The following is a 16,775-nucleotide window of genomic DNA, read 5'->3' as shown; positions in this document are numbered from 1 at the left end:
TACTCCGTGTTGCCTGCACTGATTCGGGTCGGGGTTTTTTCAATCGAAAGTACACACATATTTATCAGGATCAACATTAACGTAAAAAATGGCCGGAATTCTCCATTGATAGTTTTGTTTTTACAGTAACCATGCTGTAGCACACTAAATATATTGATTTACTGTATATATGTATGTATAAATATACTGTGTTGCAAAAATAGTTTGTCAGGGGGGTAAAAGGTCCACAATGTAAACATAAAGAAATCATATATTTTGTTTAAATCCTTGAGGAGCATTTACGTTTACACACACACACACACACACACACACACACAACACACACACACACACACCTGGGGCTGAACAGGGAACAGATTGTCTCCTTCCATCTCTGATTCATCACAGAGATGGCCTTCAGCTCCTCCAGCTGAGTTCAAACTGCTCTGCTAAAACTGACTGAAGTAAACTGAGCCGAGCTAGATCAGAGTGGGTGGAAAAGCTGAACTATACTGGACTGGAGTTAAATAGCCCAGTAAAGATATATAATCCAGTTTAACCAGTGCATTTCTGTTGTGAGGGCTGTGTATTTCAGTGATGCTACAGTCAAATTAGACTTTAGGAGTGTGTGAGAGGAGTCTGGGAGGAAGGAGGATTTAAGACTTAAGTGCGTACACCTCACCCTCTCTCTCACACACACACACACCACACACACACACACACACACACACACACACACACACACACACACACACACACACACACACACACACACACACACACACCACCACACACACTGCACTATCAAAAATATGCAGTGTGTAAATGTAAGAATTCTTGCACAAAATGTCAATTCTGAATGTACTATACAGCGTAAACCATCAACCAAATGTTGTCCCACAGTCTTAACCTTGACATAACATCTAGAATACACTGCCATCACTGACAATCACACACACACGCACGTTCAGTGAGAGCTCTATGGCTGAGCATAAACTTGGATTACACCACACACACACACACACACACACACACACACACACACACACACACACCACAAAAACAAGTCACGGAGAAAACACAAGATCTTTTCCTCACCCACAAGGCCTAAAGAAAACTCACAATCTTCAGCGATTGTGTTTACAATTATGATAGAGAAGCGGGCGTCTTGAATGGCAGAGGCGACAGGGGGCAATTTTAACAACGTACACAATATACTACATTAGAGCTGCGCTTCCCCATCTTACATCAACAGAACATTCGCTTATCTATATGATAATAGGAGGGCGCTGAGCTCAATGTGACAACGAGAGAGAGTCGCAAAACACAATGCCGAGCAGCGCCTGCAGACAGAGTGATCCGAGATGTAATCTCCTCCGAAGAGAACAAGAGGAAAGAGAAAGAATGAGGGAGATACAAGCCTTTATGCGCGCCACAATTTGGAGTTGAGTGGATTGACAATGAAGCTGTCAACAACAAAGCACAGACATCAGCCTATTGATAAGGACCATACAGTATCTTAGGAGGAGATATTGATGGTGAAAAGGGGATGAAATACAATCACAGTTGGTGAGTGTAAGTGGAGTACGATTGTAAAATTGAAGCAGTTTGGATGAATTACAGTGTTTGTCTCTCTAATGTTTGATATATGTTTAATCAAACAGGATCTACTCAGGACCTGTTCTGTAGTTAGTTGTATGTACTGTGCGTATAAACCTACATGTAAAAATGACATCTGTGGTATCAGGGCGACTTAACATACTGGAACTATTTTGACCAAACAGCCAGACTGTTGGCTGTGAAACATGGCAAACAACACAATGGTGGACATAGATGATTGATAAGGAGTTGCAAAGGATCCACTTCCCTGTTCCACCTGACTGCCCAAACAACACACTTTCAGAGATTTATCAATTAAAGTGAACCTGGACTCATTTTAAACTGCAACCTGTCTTATTCCTTTCCAGACGATAAGAGTGCAACATTGTCTTGTATAATCAAAATTTATTAAAACACATTGTGAGAAAAAGAAAAGAGTACAACATTGTAAATGTAGTTGTTTTCCACTATGATCCAATCCACAGTCATGCTTGAAGTGGTTCATTTTTTATCCCGACATCTGTCAGCTCGAACCATTATTATGCTGGTATTATGTAGTCTGATTTTGGCATTAAACAAGACGCATTATGCTACAAAGAAAGCTTAGAAGTGTTTGTAGGTGAAACTGGGCTGTTTCCCTCTGCCCCCTCCATGCTAAGCTAGGCTAAATAGTTTTTGATGTCCTAACTCCAACTGCCTACTTATAGTAGATTCATGTTGATCTGCAACATATTTTCACCAAATATTGACCTTTTCCTTTAAAACTGCAATGTAACAATGAGACACAATTTAGAAAAAGAAAGCAAGAAAAAGAGCAAGCAAAGTAGAGGAGCAATCACAAAGGAATTGGACGCTCTCTTGGCTCATATGATCTATTATTAATCCAATTTTGCACGGACCCTTACATTTTTGGGGGGGAGAAAAATCACATTGAACAAATTAATGAGGTAAACGTAATGATCTGAGATGATCAAAGGATATCAGTGTTGGGCAAAGTATAGCCACCAATTAGTAAAACAAGCGCAGGAAAGGGACTAAAATATGCACCGCCGCGCCTGATGAAAAGACAGGGTCAGAGAGAATGGACTAATTTCACAAATGAAACGACGTGCAACAAGACAGGCCTACGTGCGTGTGTGTGTGTGTGTGTGTGTGTGTGTGTTCCAGGAATTTGGGGGGGGGGGGGGGTGTTGCGGGTCATGTTTGGATTCCCCCTGGGTCTATGAGCAGAGAGAGTCAAAGAGGTCCCATAAGAGCAGCAGGAGAAGAGCTGGCTTTACTTTGATAACAATAATAAGGTATTTCTCTCTCTCTCTCTCTCTCTCTCTCTCTCCTTTTTTTTTTATTCCGCTTTGGCACAATGAGCACTGCAGTTCTCGTTTGATCCATGAAAGAAGCTTGTTATGTTTTTTTGAAGAGTTTGATGCACAAAGGAACAGGAGAAAAAAAAGTTTGGAAATAGGCTGCATCTGTCCAACTTGGACTTGAGTTTATTAGGAAGGCCTCAAGAGGTGTACTTCTTTTTGTCAATTCTTGTTTTCTTATTTTTTTTTTTAGATTGTTTTTAAGGGGTGGGCGAAGCTTGACCCACTGTTTGAGTACAAGGTTCTTCATTGTGTGCATTTGTGTACACAAAAATCCTCTGTAATCCTTGGTTAAAACCAAAGATTTCCAGTGGAATACTGAATCATCTACTGACCCTTTAATATCCTGAAGCTCATTTAGACAGTCTCACAGACAGAAATGGAAAATAATGAGATCTCTGAGATGAGGCAGCAGTTCACTTAGCTTTGTGGCTAAAATCCCTGTCTCCCATGTTACAACAAAAACCTGTGACGTGTAAGATGCTGTGAAGCAAGGGTATCAACTAAAGGGCAAAGACATTTGCAGATGAGGTGTTCATGATCTAGCTGGTAATCCAATATTTCTATAGCCGCATTTCCACCACATCAAACTGCCCGATCGACTACTTGCCCTTATTTGGTTTTTCCATTAGCAAAAGCTGTGACGAGTAGCTGGAACTTTTTTTTTTTTATTACTGCCCCTGTCTAGGATTCAAGCTAGCTTACCTGATACTAGAACGGCAGTTTCACAAGACGATGCCACGGCAATGAGCCAAAACCCTGCACAGTGGTTTATAACACTTTAACAACCCAGGTGTAGTGCAAACATTGGTCTGAACACAAACAGCTGCTCTGGTATATTTTAGAAATTGTTGCTTTTGGCTGACTTTTGCATTGTACCAAATTCTATGAAAAAGGTCAGTTACTGGTTGTTTGACATCTGGAATGGGTGACGAGGTTTCAGGCTACACCCCACAGCCTGTCCCACTGCAGACAGCATACGCCTATAAACAGTAAGTAAGTAAACAGTAAGTAAACCATTCATTCATTCAACAATGGTTGTATTTATAAGACAGTCACCATTGAGTCGTGTTCCCAAGGCCCGCTAAATGCAAACAATGTTTATGTGACATTCAAAGTGATGTGTATTAGACACTGGATGAAACCTTAATATGGTAACACACAACTTGGATATTTTTTAATGAGTCATCTGTGAAGACAATAAATGATCTTGAAGGGATCATTACATTTGCTACAAAAAAAGATTGAATCCAAATCACTCTGCAACGTTAGGAAACCTGCCCACCCACCCACACCCACACCCACACCAAATTCATGGAGACTTAAGTATTATGTCACACAATACACACAAGTCTCCTGATTCTTCTCCCCTACTCTGATTTTATTCATCCCAACCAGCGTCTTCTCATCGTGCAACCTGCAGTGTAGTTCATCTGTCCCAGTTTTCCTCTCCGGCTTTAAGGAGATTTTCCATTTTTTAAAGCCAAATATTGCAACAGCTCACTTACTAAAAGCCTCCACAAGGAGTGAAAGCGTGTGAGACATCTTTCAATTTAAAAACAATAGATGACTTGGCGCTTACAAAACAGAGGAGACACAGGAGGTGGGGGAGACGAGAAGAAGAAAGAGTTAACGGATCCTTCTGGTGAATTTTAATCCTGACCTCGAAGAAAGAAAAAAAAGACAAGTGGTGGTGGTGGGGGGGTATTTGGTTTTCTAATTTTATATTCTTTCTTTGTATATTCTCCTAAGCCTCTATGACTGTGTGTTGAGTGAGACAATGTTAGGACAAGCCACTTAAGCCCATTAGTCTGATAATTCATACGGCTTGGCAGCGCACTCCTCAACCACGTCCAAAATTTGCAGTGAGATGCAAGGAAAAACAAAAAGATATAGATCATTAAATAGATGGATAGAGAGAGAGAACAAAATAGGGGTACTGGCTACAAAGGAGAGAGAAAGACAAGGAGACTCAATGTACAAAGTGTGTACTTAAGTAGGCACTTAAGCTTATGAAGTACGGTGATGAGGTGAATTCAGGTGAAACTGAATTTATAACAATCACTTAACAAATGGATTAAATTAAGGGGGATAGAAGTCAATACCAAGACAATACACGCTATTTCAGTTCATAGTTTTATTGATGCCTTTGCCCGGGTCCGATTTTTCCAGCATGTAGACCGACTCTACAGTCACACATTGAGATGGGTCACAGATTTTGGCCTAACACAGGAAAAGCCTGTGTAGCCAGAATAAACACTAGGGCTGTGACGGTATAGTGTCTTTCTTACCACAGTGACGAAGCAACATATCACCGCAGTATGGCGGTTAACCGCAACCCCTTGACGACACCAGCATAAGTTAGAGCAAGAATGGCCGGGGGCTTTAAGTGTGCGACGTCAGTGCCCGTGTGGTCGCTCGCGCAGGAAGAGCGAGCGGTAACAGAGAGTAGCGTATGAGTGCTGCTGTGAGGAAAAGCGAGAGGAAAAACAGATAGAAAAGATTATGTAAAGCGAGTTAAAAGTGAAAAACAAAACAACAAGCTTGAGCTTCTCAAGACAGTGCATTAACTGTTGTCAATACAGCTGGTAAAGTGAATGGTGTTACCCCCAAAAAACATTGGCTTAACCCTTAGCACAGTGTTTCCACTTCAGCTCAATGTGAGAGTTTAACTGTATTTTGCTGTCATTTACAGCCACTCTGCTTTCTCTCCTCTCTGTTGTGCAGAAAGCTCTATTGTCAATGAAATAAAAAGAAAAAGCTTTGCCAACAATGCCGAGGGCAGACACGTCGCAGCACAGTAGTGTTAGCAGCTGAGCAGACAGAGAGCAGAGAGGGTGTCTCGGCCGTCCGCTAACTTGTTGCTCTCTCTAATATAACTAATATAAGCTGCTCTGTTTATGCTACAAAACATGCATGCAGAATGAAATTTAACCGTGCGGTTTTGTCAGGATTAACATTAATGTGTCCACCTCATCTCAATGGACTTTTCATCCTCATATGCAAAGCTGAAGTGACGGGCAACTTAACCTTTTTTTCTCACCATAAACTCTTGAATGTAAGACAGAAGACAGTCAATGAGGATAAATACACAAAATTATTCTTGCTTTCATTATATTTCATATAAGACACAATATCTGTTTTTCAGTAACTTCTGCGAGAAAGACGTAAAACAATGAATTAAAAATATGCAGTGATGATGTCATTACCACAGCAGTGGCACGTCACCGCCGGTACTGCATTAATGCGGTTAGCGTCACAGCCCTAATCAAGACAAACTGAAAGTTATATATAGCCGCTTTAAAGAAAAGTGGTCAATGTCTTTCAAAAAGTTCAAGGTACCCTGTGGATGTTGTGATCAGTAAAGGTGCTGTGCACTGGAGCAATTTTATGATGAAAGGGATGCCATTTTGTTTGTGTTCATTAACCCATTCATGCTCCCAGGATTACGCTATGCCACAGACTGACAATTGGTGGCAGTAAAACTATGTACTAGTAGTTAAAGCAATACGCCAGTAAGAGCAGAGAAGAAGACTGCCAGTTAGGAAATATGGATGTAAACTCTAGGAGGTAAGCCAACCACCACAAATTTTAATCCTACCAAGCACTCACCCGCTGTTAACAATCCATCGACTGCCATTCCTTTTGGCGCCACTTGACTGTGAATAACTTTACATCTGAGGTGTTTAAAAAGCTTAGTTGTCCATTGTTTATTTCTGAAGAAACACAACAATGTATAAAAGGCTCCATTACCTTATACCTCACGTTATGGCTCCCTAATGATTGCTATCGCATTGTCAACAAATCACCGTATTGTCAGGATAAGCTCGCAGACAGTTTGGACATTAGCTGTTTAGGTTTAATTACTAATGTTAACTAGCATTTTAGTTAGCAATAGTAAGCCTGTGCCTATCTTATCTCCTAACATATACATATGCTCTCCGTCTCTGCAAGATCGGGAATGATTGAGATTTCTCTTGGCACAGCTACCAGAAGACTTACAACTCTCAGACAGGTTGCTCACGTCCCATCTACGTCGTCAAGCTCAGTTGGAGGCTGCGCAGTAACGCTCAGCTATCACCAGAAAAGTGCTTCTAATATCCTTCACTGGTCTCGGTCCAGAGCAACGGGATCTGTTGGTCCATTTCTTTAACTGTCTATGTGTAACGATCAGGACGGATCATTGAGAAGCTATAGCCAAGGATACAAAACAGCAGCCTTCCCGGAAGCAGTGCAGCTAAAGGAGTTGCTATCGCTGCCCATACATGATGACAAATTCATGTGATGCTTCAGAAGAAAGGGCGTCTCATCCCTCTAAAAACACATTTCCTCGTTGCCTCTCTCCTCCGATGATTTCCTCGCGTCTTTCCCGTGCCTCTTTGGTGGGAGGGGCTGTGACACGAGGAAGGGAGGCAAGTGGAAAAGTCAAGGAAGCAATTTAAGCTACATGAGAAGCACCGAATGCCAGTTTCAAAACTTTAAAAGAAATTGGCTTTGCAAATGTTTTATTGGCCAGGTGTGCTAAGGTAAAAAAGTCATCTCTCGTTTTTCATCCTTCGCACTACTTCATTCACTTTTTGTGGGTTCAAACAAGAGCAACACCATGAATGACTTTGAAGGCATTAAAGTATGCTCCTGAATCCAGATTTTGCACGATTCATTGCTTCAAGACTACAAAGACATGCAAAAGACTGTCTTCGACAGAAATCTGGGAGGCAGTGTGATGCAGCCAGGAGGAGGTTTAACACATTTTAAACACTTTTTTTTTACTACTACCGATATATGTACACAGTAATATATATATATATATATATGAAACGTAAGCAAAAGCAAGATCACAGATAATCCAAAACATACATACATCCCTCAAAAGAGTGAAAAGGTTATTGCATTGGGAGCCTTTTGAGTGCAGCCTTGATTGTTTTGACAAATGAATTTGATCACACCGACGTTGCATGCAACATATTATTCAATTGCACAACGGAATTTTGGAAAACAATACGATGTGATATTATGACACCTTAGACTTGGAAACATGGACAGCCCATCATAAATTATACGCTTACATTTTAGAGAGGTCAGGTTGAATTAAATATTTTATTTTACAAGTGACAAAAACACCCAAAGCCACTGCTCAATTGTTTAGCAGGCGGATTTTGTAAGCCCATAATATAAGTCAACAAATGTGTTTTTGATTGGCGTTTATTGCAAAGAAAAAGAAACACTAACATCACTGCAACACAGAAGAACTGTTCCCATTCTCACTCGGCTGTTATATTTCATCACATCATAAGTCACACAAACATACAGTGATAAAGAGAGAGGAAGGGAGGGATATGCTCCAGCAAGCCGCCACATTTTGGGGTATATATTTACAGCTTCCTCTCTTGTACAAGATCAATCCCAAGTTACAGACACACACACGCACGCACGCACGCACACTGAGTGTGTGTGTGTCAAAAGAGAGTATCTCATCAGTTGCATTGTGAAAATACTATTCAGAGACTGACAGATGTCTTTCTCTGTCTGAGTCTTACCTGCATCTGTCTCGCTTTGTGGGACTAAGGACCTGTGCATCCTCACTACAAACACACCCAAGCACAGATTGGTTATGTGTGTATTTCTGTGTGTACAGTGTACATGTTTTCATCGGTCTAAAACAAGGAGGAAACCGATCCCTGATGCAACAGTCCGATAACAATATCTAATGCTGCTTGGCAACTGATACTGTTTGACTGTAAATAACAGACACACTTCACATGTAATACAATTACAGTAGGATTCTGCAATGAGTACAATCTTCAAATGGGGCAATTCTAGGAAATTGAATATAGAAGAGCAGAGAAAAGAATAAAGCTTATAATAAAATGCATAGCTATGGGTGCAATATGTCATAAATCTAAGTAATGTAGCTTGATCGTTCCCATTTGTCATGTACCAATAAATCAATGTTAGATCTCTCTAAAGGAGACAAATGTCTTTACCTCAATTATGGTATGTAGGTCAGTTCAGCCCTTGCTAATGGCCTAAGACAACCCAGCTCAATAAAACAAATGGTCCAGTAGCTTGCTTTAGCAGTGAAAAAGTAGATCACATAGGAGCAATGTTTCTGCACCAACAGGGCAGTTTTACCTTGACGTCTCTTCAGACTTTAACAGCTTTGATTTTTACAGCGCCAGGCTTACCCAATTCCTTAAATTGTCAGTGAACAAGGAGAGCAAAGTTTTTCTCTAAACTGTTAATAAACAAGACACACTGCTCAGGGAATTAGCTGGCAGGACACCGAGACATGTAAGGCATGTTTGAAATTAAACGGCAGGAGAGTTTGACACACATGCACTCTAAAATTACAAAAATAAAGCTAATGAATGGTCTAAAGTTTGCAAAACCCCTACTATAGTCCTTTTAAAACAACATCTATAAAGTTCCCTATAAACTCACTAATTGATACAAAAGATACACAGTTACGTAAATCCACAAAGGGATACTGTAGCAACATCAATGAATGGTACAGACGAACTAAGTCCCTACACAAAAATCAAAGCAACATTCATGACTTGTCTCACAGAGAACTACCTCTCTCTATCGGTCGCTCTCTCTCCTCTACTCATCCACCAGCTCTCTCTTGCTTTCCGGGAGACAGCGCAGTGATTGGCGGAAAAAAAGCCTCCCTTAAACCAATCCCTAATCCTCAGCAGGCTTTAAAACATATGAATGGAGGAGGATCGGCAGCAGCTCTCTCGCTGCCCTGTTCCGTGGTTCATTTTCTCTTTCCTGCAGCAGCGGTTATGACAGAGAGAGGAGAAGAGCTGGTGCACGGGAAACGCAAGAATAGCGGCTCAGCCATGACTGTCTGCCCTGCTCTGTGCGCTCTGCGCCTTTGAGAGGCAAGTAACACTGCCAACGCACCCTTGTTGCCATCACTTCCACAACTTGTGTATGGTGGGAGGTATTTCTAGCTCCGTTATGACTTACCAGATGCTGTGTTGTTGAGGACACTGTCTTTCCTGTGACTCTGTCTTTATCCGTCTTTCCCTGGTAAAGGCAAAGAGGTGATGGAGGTCGGGGAGGCTGCGGCGGCTGCTGCTGGTGATGGTGGTTTGGGTGCTCACATTGATTTGTGTCACTTCTGTCTCTGTCTCGCCACTCCACCTCTTTCCTGCTCCCTCTCTTCACCTCACTTCACTTCACATTACACACACACACACACACACACACACACACACACACACACACAGGTTTGGGCAAATTATACAAGGCTGAGGCACCAAGAGCAGGAGATGTGAATTTGTTTCCTCTCTAGAACAGGCACTACCACCAAGGTAAAACAGCCACTAGCCAGCATCTCCAAACTCCTCAAAACAGCTGTCAACTTCTACCACATAATGAATCAAAAGTTGCCAACCAACACAAATTGAATATGTTTTCTTTATGTACATCATGATAATGGGAATTCATTAGCATCCCAAGAATTAACGATTACAGATAGGAGAAGTCCCACCGGCTCTGTGGGTGTTAGAGTACAGTTGTGCAGCCATATTGGGCAGATCTAATATTGCAAACAGGATTGAAACCATAGTGGGCAAATGTGCCCTTAAGCAAGATGCAGCTGTAGCCTGTCAAGATGAACAATTTTTAAGGTGTCAGTACCAGGAGTGGTTGTGCATGTCAACTCAACGCAAAGCTTCATTATTCGTTTAACATACTTGCTTGAGGAAGCCAAGTTTCTGCTGGCCAAAGTGGTTCAATTAAGGGGCTAGGTTCGCAAACGCCAGTTATTGCACCTTGCACCTTTTACCTGGTGGTCCTATAGTAGCACTAACCAAATTTGTATATTAACAAATGATGAAATGACCGTGTGTAAAGTGAAAAGTGGTTGTTTGTAGTGACTAGCCCACAGAGAAATATAACCCGGGTCTGCAAGACTCCTCTGCCCTCCAGAGCATTTTAGTGTCTTTCAGTTCCTTGTTTTGGTTGCTATTGAGAAGCTCTGTTAAACTCTATGTAATTATCCTGCCCAGCTGCAAACAACAGACAAAAAAAGTTAGCTCTAGCTGGCACTGGAACATAGAGCAGCCCTTAGCAGCTAAATAGCCAGGAATCTTTCTCTGGAGTTGGTGGAGACAAAAATGAGAGTAAATATTGGACGTACAGGTCACCAGAAGAAAATAATGTGTAATAAAGGCTGTTTGCTAACACATTCAACATATATTTTAACGTTGTTTACAGCTTGTTCCACTTCATGGCCAATAAAATCCGTGCATGCTACTTTATTGGTGGATGCAACAATTAGCTAGTCAACTTTGATTTGGCTGCAGCTTGTACTTTTAGCTAATAGTGAAAAATTGTGCTTTTAACTCAACTAGCTACAGTTGTCCAACACTAAGCCGGTTAGTGTTGGACACACACACACACATCTACCGCTGTGTTACAAGGTTACTTTTTATTGTGTGTAACACTCACCTCTCTGTAGGAAAGGCTGTGATATGTTAGCAACGTTAGCTTTCTCTTCCTGTCAAGCTCACGTAGCCGAAGACTGACGTACTTTTTTTTGCGCACATTCGAATGCCCGCCTCCTGCTTCTCCATTGGTCTGTACCAGAGCCCTTGGTACCGCTCGCTCCTACTCATTTGCTGCCCTTGCGCTGCACGTCATAAAAACAAAAAGGCCTGCGTAGAAATTCCATATGTTTTTTTTTCACTTGATCTATTTAGCGATGATAAAGACACTTACAGTTAGATTTACAGTTAGTTTACACGTGCCTGAAAATTCAGTAAACTACAGAAGGTCTGAATAAATGAGTGGAGAAATATAACAAATGCAGGTGTCTTTGTAAAAGCCACAACAAGTTATTGGAATGGCTAAAATTTGGAGTTTTCTAACTGAATTACAGTCGAATTTACACTCTATGGTTTGAGCAAGACTCAATTTACCCTGCCATTTAGAACAACTACACCATGAGCAGCTATATTCACCATAAAGTTGTTACATATTGTGTAATAAATTACAGATTACTCAGTTAAATAGAATACTACCAACCAGTAGCTACTGGTACAGCTGAAATACTGGTTAGTGTGGGATAAAAAAGATGTGAGGCCTTCTTAGTCACTACTGTACATAGCTCTCAACCAGCCTTGGAAGATTTCTGGACTGATATGTTGGACAGCAGGGATATCTTTTCATCCCTCCAGAGGTAAAATAAGGCAAGGAACACGCTCTATTTAATGCCCTTACATGAAGTCTCTTGAAGACTTTAAGGGTACTGCCAGCCAGCAGCAAAGATCCACTTTCAAAAATTCTGTCTTTCATTTTTGTTAAATTAATAGCGGCAGTCTACTAAAAAACAGGGATGTTTTTAGCCTGCCCTCCACAGTGTGTGTTCACACAGCCGAGCCAGTAGCCTGTTGCTATTGATTTAATGACATGAAAAAAATCCAAAGAGAAAATTTGTGAGTGCTCACCCTACTTATTTGTGAGTTCCAGAGACTTGGAGACAGAGCACTAAAGTTGATTTATGATGCTCACCTGCTACAGATCATTGTTAACCAAGCTTTTTATTTACTTTCACAAGACTCACTGTACCTCCTGCCCCCCCCCCCCCCCCCCCCTCGGCTCATCTCTCTCCTCCCGTTAGCTCTTGCTTCTAATGTGCATTTTGCTGCCCACTGTACCTTGTAAATGCCACAGTATGGCTGCAGAGGAGAAAAAGGGCTCAGGGGCAATCAGCAAAAGCATGGGGGAAGTGCGGATGCGCTTCAAAGGCTGTCAAAACTTTATTACATGGTTGATCCCTGTCCAATTCACTTTCACAGTTCAATAGTTACTGTAGGCCTATGTTAATGCTGCAGAAAACAAAGAAACTCACTGCCGTCTCATCATTCTGAACTTACCTGAGGAGCTTTGTGTGTGTGTGTGTGTGTGTGTGTGTGTGTGTGGTGTGGTGTGTTGCGTGTGTGTGTGTGTGTGTGTTGTGGTGTGTGTGTGTGTGATGGAGAGCGTTAAAGTGGTCAAACGAGGGAACGTCTAACTAGAGTGACCGCATAGGTCAGGTTTGACACACTTTATTATTCATTCACTGTCTGTCCTCAGCTGGGCTTAGCTCATCAGTGCACTCACACAGCCACACACATACACAACCTCCCCTAGGTGCGGCTTTTACTGCACATATGCGCCTGGACGATGCACAAATGTCATGAGCATTAACTGGGATGTCACTCCAAATTCACTCTCCTCTCCTCAGCATTTAGCAGCTAGGTAGCACAGGGAGCAGCCTCTCTCTCTCTCTACTATATATTATTATTAAATATTATCTTAGATAGATATATATATCTGTCTCTCTCTCTCTTTCTACTTGTGCGTTAGTGTATGAATCCTAACTTCTGAAGGTCCCGTTTGATTTTTTTTGCCATCAGCTCTAAAATGTGTCACCCCAAAGTTCAATTTAATCCAGCCAAAACAATCTGGAGTATCATGTCCAGAGCTGCTCTGGAAAGAGAAGGCAGGGGAAATGAAAAAAAACAAATGTACCAACTGGTTTATTTAGATCTCAATTAGGTCATTTTTCCCCTCATTTTCCTATCTCCTTCCTTGAGTCAATGTCTTCTTATTTAGGGTCATTCAAATAGATTATTTAGCAAAGTTTTAAGGCATCCCACATTTCGATCCCAGTATGAATCATTCTGTATATGTTAAAGGTCTCTCAGGAAATAGTATCATCCATATGTTTTAATTTCACTTGTTCCTCATCTTAAGGTATGTATTTATCTCCTGTTTTGTGATCAGATGTCTTTAGTGGCCATCAGATTGCAATATTCTCAGCATAGGCAAAGGTATATAGTCCCTTTTTCTTCACTCTGCTGTTTGACTCTTTGCAAAAACTATGCACTTCGGTGTGTTTTTTAATAAAATTAAACATACATGAGTCATTTTAATGACTGAGCAATGAAATCCAAACCAAAAAATAGATACAATAGTTATTGCAGTTAAACAAAAAAACACCTGACATTTATCAGAAGAAGAGCTGAGTTATTGGTGTCTGTGCAGGGCAACAGTGCACACTGACTACACTGATATCATGTTCTCTGTATTTTTTGAGAGTTTGAGTTCTGCAGTTAAAAGCTAGAATTTCTTTTTTTTTTAGACTCACTGAAAACGTCAAGTTTGGAAATTGAATGGTAGAGCGTTATTTTGCGTTCCTGTAATTTTCTAATAAACATCTATGTTATCTGGTTCTAATCATAGAGAAAATAGTTTTAAATAGTTTTTTTTTTTAAAGAGTTTAGGTAGCTGTGTTGAGTTTAAAAGAACTTAACTCCATTAAAAAAAAATGTTGGCATGCTGGTGTAAATAGATCACCAAGATGAATTAACACAATCTGAAAAAAAAAACTTGATTTAAAGGAGACTTTCTTTTGTTGGATTTACAGGAGGAGGGGTGTCTTTGAGTGACTTGAACTTTATGACCTCAGTATGTCTAAAAGTTTAACTACGGCCCTGTTTCTTTGTCAAATTTTACAAAAAAGACCCAGATCTTTTCATGCTATTATGACATACTAATCTGTTTTTTCACAAGACAAATTAGTTGTAAGAAGTTCCGTGTATGGGTTTGTTTGGGAATGTTTCCAGAATCAGTGTTGGTCTTTTTACTTCAAAACTGGGCATGAGAAATGCCCTAATTTGTTTAAAGCTGCTCCAAATCAAGATCATGTGCAGCCCTCTCTCCGTCTCTTACTTTTTCTCCTTCTAGCATCATTTGTGTGTGTGTGTGTGTGTGTGTGTGTGTGTGTGTGTGTGTGTGTGTGTGTGTGTGTGTGTGTGTGTGTGTGTGTATGTGTGAGAGGTGAGGCAAAGAGGGGAATCAGGGAACCTTGGCCATAATATGAGCACAACTTTTAATGCTCGATCTGAGAAAGCACTTATGCCAATTGCCTCTCCTTTCTCACAGCACAAAGCTGTCTCCGACCTCTCATGTCTCCGCCATGTAACTTTTACAATCTGTTAAAACTTTCAATCAGGAATAATATGTTTGATGTATTTCGATCCATGCAGAAATTTTACATTACATATAACTACTAATCATACTCCCATTAAAGAGAAAAGATGTAGAATTCAATGTTATGGGTCCATGTTATGGGTTGTATCATAATTTCCCCCGGCCTAATAATAACTTTGCTGCCTGTTGTGGATATCATTAACAATAATAAAATGCACAGACAGACACACACACAAACACACAGAGACACACACACATACACTGAACGTCATATATTACTTTCAGGTAGCGTGTAGAGCAGCTTCCTTCCCAGGATTTGGCAGCCTGCGGCAGACTCCTGGGGCTGGACGCTTAAGAGCCAAGCAAAATTACACCCTGCTGGGGCAACAAGGCAGGGTCCTCCCCCAACCCACCTGGAACAGTGCCCCCCCAACTAGCTCTCTTTTTTTATCAAGACACGATCTAAGGCACCCATGATCAAACCAATGACACCAGGTGACACAGTTGAGTCCTGTGTGTTGGCTATAGCTGCAATCAACTGAAGCCAATCAGTTGATTACAAAAACATCCACCTCAAAAGCCTATTAATGTCTCCTTTAAAATGTGTTTGTCTCCATTGAAGTTGCACTTATGTTGCGTATTTGTCTGTCAGTGTCTTCAGAAATTATTGAGCAGCTGAAGATATGCTGTATTCAATCTCCGGTTTCAAGAATGATACAGAAGGTCCATTAATTAACTCGTGAAGATGTTAATTCACATAGACTGTGCTTTATACCCCCTGCTGTTACATGAAGGCAGGATGTCAAGAACAGAGCATGTACACAGGTAGGTCGTTTGATTAGTACAATGTTTGATGATGCGGTTGTCAAACTTTTATGCTCATGCACATACAAGGAATTTTACTCAGTTTTTTTGTTGCTCTCAAAGCACACCCACAGAAATAGACATACTGCTAAAAACAAGGACAACAAAGCTGAACAGGGTCAACAAAAACATCTGACCACTCGAGAAGTGGAGAAAATTGTAAGGAACATAACTCTGGAAATACGATTAGTAGTAAATGCATTTTCATGTGGATTTGAATCCAATTTGAAGCTTAAATGCCAAGTATATTTTCCACATGAGAGATCATTTGGTGAAACGTGTCCGTAGTCTTACCTCCTGTCATGTCCTGTTCTCAATCTCCACAGATGAACCTCTCTCACATAGCTCAGGTTTAACCACCCTCTAGTGACGGGAAACTAGCATTACACTCACACCACAGCAACCTGCAGTTATTATTCCCCTCAGTTTACACTGCTATTTCTACACTTACTATATATGCTCTGCTAGACAAATACATCATGATATATCCATCCGCTGGCCGGCTATTCCAAGCCTGAGAAATGACAGAGAAATGCAGGAAGTCGTTGGAACATAAACAAGACGCAATGGAGGAAGCAAGGGTCAAGGCGGTGCTTCCTGTTCCAAAACCACCTCTGTGTGCCTGAAAGCAGACACTAGGCAGCAGTGACAGAGTGGAACTAAACTCCCATGATTATTCTCAAGCTCTTTGTTGTTTGCATGCATCCTTCATCCAGGACGTCACTAGGATTTAAAGACAGGGGGTGCTTAGCACCCAGGGCATTTGTAAATTGCGTTTGCAAAATCTTTGCACTCACATCTTTTGTTACTGTATTAGAGCTACACTTATGTCAAGAACCAGTCAATAAACCAAGATGATAACAAGTAAAAAGTGACAGACATATCCTCTTCTTCCATTTCTACTCTGTACAACAAAAGTTACTGTAATGTTAGCTTTTTAAACACATCAAAGCTGCATGGGGGGTTTACATAGGCCAT

The 16,775-nt window shown here is 41.0% G+C and overlaps 1 protein-coding gene and 1 long non-coding RNA gene across 2 annotated transcripts in view; one reads left to right on the top strand and one right to left on the bottom strand.

The window, feature by feature from the left end:
* The window catches only part of sox5 (SRY-box transcription factor 5), a 260,812-nt gene extending 250,691 nt beyond the window's left edge, over positions 1–10,121 (bottom strand). The window contains exon 1 of the mRNA XM_032504960.1: positions 9,918–10,121. The gene's annotated coding sequence lies outside the window, so the exon portion shown is untranslated. The remainder of the gene's footprint in view (positions 1–9,917) is intronic.
* LOC116672953 (uncharacterized) overlaps positions 1–16,687 on the top strand; it is a 24,878-nt gene extending 8,191 nt beyond the window's left edge. The window contains exon 3 of the long non-coding RNA XR_004327695.1: positions 16,514–16,687. This is a non-coding gene — a long non-coding RNA (uncharacterized LOC116672953). The remainder of the gene's footprint in view (positions 1–16,513) is intronic.
* Positions 16,688–16,775: the final 88 nt, after the last annotated feature.

The sequence above is a fragment of the Etheostoma spectabile genome, chromosome 23, assembly GCF_008692095.1.
Source record: "Etheostoma spectabile isolate EspeVRDwgs_2016 chromosome 23, UIUC_Espe_1.0, whole genome shotgun sequence".
NCBI classification, from domain to species: domain Eukaryota; kingdom Metazoa; phylum Chordata; class Actinopteri; order Perciformes; family Percidae; genus Etheostoma; species Etheostoma spectabile.
This window is presented reverse-complemented; position numbering and strand designations above follow the sequence as displayed.